We start from the raw sequence: 3,733 nt of genomic DNA on the forward strand, positions 1-3,733 counted from the left end.
TCTCTCTCTCTCTCTCTCTCTCTCTCTCTCTCTCTCTCTCTCTCTCTGTACTGTAAAGGAAAGGCAAAGGCAACTTCCCAAGGTTCAGAATACCAGCATAGGCGCTCTCCATTTTATTCAGTGACAAACCAAGAACAGAGAAGATCAAAACATGACATCATTCCAAATACAGCATTTACTAAGTGTGATTAAATAATCTCCAAGTACTACCCCACCCCAGGACCTTCCAATCATTCAATCAATTACAAAGTCCCTGTTCTAAATACTACTCCACCCCTAGGCTGTACCTTCATTTAGTCCACCACAAAGCCCCTCTTCTCAAATGGAGATTAGTTTCCAAACATAAGTAAAGTACATTCATTTGTTCAACCATAGAACACAGAAAGGTCAAAAGTTCCCCACCCCTGGATCACAGTTGAATCTACCCCAGAGTTACATCAAGTTTAAGCACAGCACTTAATACCCAAATGGAGGTCTTTTCTTCATCTTGACAGGAGGCAAGTTCTCAGCAATCTTAGTTCCTGGGGAGACAAGGCTTAGCAAGGCCACAAGATACATTGCCAGTCTCTTCATTGAATCATCCTCTGTCTGCAGAACAGTCCTAGAACCCCTGAAAACATTAGCAAAACCCTCTCCCAGGATTTCTGTAAACAGACAACAAGAAAATCCTTCTTCAGGGCTTCTGAAGCAACAGAAAGGTTCCCAGACCCCTGCAACAACAGCACTGTCCTTCACCAGTGGACAGTATTCACTCTCTGTCTGCAGGACAGTCTCAGGAGCTCTTAGCCAACAGCCAGGTTCCAGGACTTCTTCAACAAAGGGACTGTCTTTCACCAGTGGACAAATCTGGCAAAACAACATCAACACAGACAGACAAAGTACCAGCAAAACAGCCATGTCTCCTCAGTCCTTGGCAGCTCCGGGGGCAGGTCTCAAAAGTCCGGGGCAATTCAAAAGTGGCCCTCAGCAATCCTCTCAGTCTCTCTCTGCCTCCACAAGGGTGCTGCTTCCAAAAAGTTCTTCTGCATCTCTCTTGTCTCTCTAAATCTACATCACCAGCTCCTCCCAGTTCAGGACTCTGTTTTCACATCAACAAATGCATCCCACAGGTGGGATTAACAAGCTCTGGGTTTTAACACAATCAGTTTGAAAACCAATCCAATACAGGGGGATCTTTATAATCCATTACTATCTCCTCTCTCTCTCTGTCTCTCTCTGTCTCTGTCTCTCTCTGTCTCTCTCTCTCTCTCTTTCTCTCTCTCTCTCTGTCTCTCTCTCTCTCTCTCACACACACACACACACACACACACTCACACACACATCTGCAGAATTTTAAATTAGAATGCTGTTTTAAGCTAACTTTACTTTCGTCAATTAACTGAATTTGAGTGTCATGATAATGACACTTCCTCCTTTCATTTTTGGGTTAATCACTTTGTCAGTAGTTTATTCACTCTGCCATTGTCATGGTTCACCTCCATGTCTACTATTAACCCAGACAATTTTTACACAATATATGGGCAAACGATACAAAACTAGTGTTTTATAGCTCAGTCCCCAAACAAGCAATTTACTCTTTCCAATAGGGGTAGGGTTTTTCAGTAAAAATGCAGACTAACTGTAAGGAATTCTGGTCACTTCACACGCATACACACACACACACACACACACACACAGAGGAATTATACTCTATGGGTTTGGGAAGAAATAACATGTACATGGATAGATGTAAACAAATTAGATACAATGTGGTGGGGGAGGAAGGACTATTCTATGGGGGATAGTCAAGAAAAACTTCATGTGAAAGAATGTGTTTGAGCTGAGTCTTGGAGGAAATAAAGGGCTCTAAGAGGTGAGGAGGGACTACATTCAAGGAATGAGTGACAGCCAGTGCAACGCCATGGAGATGGGAGAGGAAGCATCTCTATGAGGAACTGTAAGAACAGTATAGCTACATTGTCAAGCTTGTCAATTCCAGTAGAAGTTGGGGAATGCTGCTATTTCTTCTATTTTATCTTCTTTTTCTTCTAATTTTTACTTATTTATTTTGATTATTTTTTTCAAAAAGCTGGGACAATTTACTTTTTGTCTTATGCAGTTTTCATTTTTTATTCCTTGAAATATCAGTCTGAAAAAACAGGTTTTTAAAAATTCCATTGTGTTTTAAATAAAGATACTTGATTTTGCCTTTAAACCCAAATTATTCTGACTTTCTCTGAATCACCAATAACAGCCCACCCAAACTGAAGCCACTGTGGTTCATTGTTTAGGTTTTGATGACTTAGAACGATTGTATAGAGCAACCATTTTCTTTTCTGGTCCCAAACTATGAGGTCTTCCCTTCCTGGATTGATATCTTTGCTACAATAAATTGGGTCATCTTTTGTCTCAACTCAACTAGCCCTTAGTCATTGAATGGGCATGACCTCAGGCAGACAGAGAGTGGAAAGACCTTAATTTTAAAATGCCCAGGTCACCCCTCTTGGGTCATTGCCAGTCATCTTGACCAATGTCTTGTCATTTAGACTTGGAGGAGAGAGTGAGGTTGAAAACTTTGCACAACTCTTTTTCACTTAAATCTAGTTCACACACAAGTCCAAACATGGTCCTCATGACATCATTGGTCCTTTCCAAGAATGAAGGATGAACAATAACAGGGGAATAGGAAATAATTTTCACCTCTCAATAAAGAATTAAACTAAAGGCTATTAATATGAAAACCAAGTTGAAAATAATTTTAAAGACATAACTAACTATTGGCCCGGTCAAAATGGTTATGTGATTCTTTCCAGTTCTATTCAGGGGCACATGAATAAGAGTCAAGATGGCAGATAGTAGGTGTAATCCAAGAGAGGAAGTTGGGATGAGAAGTGAAATCAAGAAATCACATGATCAGAGAAGGAGCTTGGCTAGTTGTATACCTGAGGTACCATAAAAATATTAAAAGAATGAGAAGATAGCCTTCTGTGTTGGCCCTAAATCATAAAAATAAGATTTTAAGAAAGATATGCGTGAAAGTTACATATTGGATGAAAGGCATGGCTGAACTGAGTTTCCTGTTGGTGTAAGAATAATAACAATAGCCAGGATATACATAGTGCTTTAAGGCTTGCAAAGTACTTTTCATTTGAACCTTTCAACAACCCTTCAGTACATGTTATTATTGTCACTTTTTTTTGGCTTTTTGGAGGGGGAGTGCAGGGTAGTTGGGGTTAAGTGACTTGCCCAAGGTCACATGGCTAGTACATGTTAAGCATCTGAGGCTGGATTTGAACTTAGGTCCTCCTGACTCCATGGCCAGTGCTCTAGTCACTGAGCCACCTAGCCACTCTTATTATCACTATTTTTACAGATAAGCAAACTGAAGCACAAATAACTTAAGTGACTTGCTCAGGATCACTCAGCTAAGGCAGGATTTGAATCCAGGTTTCCCTACTTCCCAGTTCTGTGCTCTATCTACTGAGCCACCTAACCTTGCTGCTTTCAGGATTATGGCACCAGGAGATAAACAGATCTGTAAAATCATTGAAGAAGTCGATCTTTGCTACCTGATTATTGACCATTAGATAAATGTCTGCCCTGCCAAACCAAAGTTCTGGTTCTAGTTTTACTTTCCTCATCTTCAAACAAAATCATGGGACAGAGGTTTAAGTTAGGAGTTCTTAAATTTTTTTGCTATGTGTCATAAATTTCTTTGGCCATTTGGTGAAGTCTATAACCCCCCTTCTCAGAA

Source organism: Petaurus breviceps, unplaced genomic scaffold (assembly GCF_028583685.1).
Source record: "Petaurus breviceps papuanus isolate PSGF00001 unplaced genomic scaffold, PetGlider_PUasm1.0 38, whole genome shotgun sequence".
Classification (NCBI taxonomy): Eukaryota; Metazoa; Chordata; class Mammalia; order Diprotodontia; family Petauridae; genus Petaurus; species Petaurus breviceps.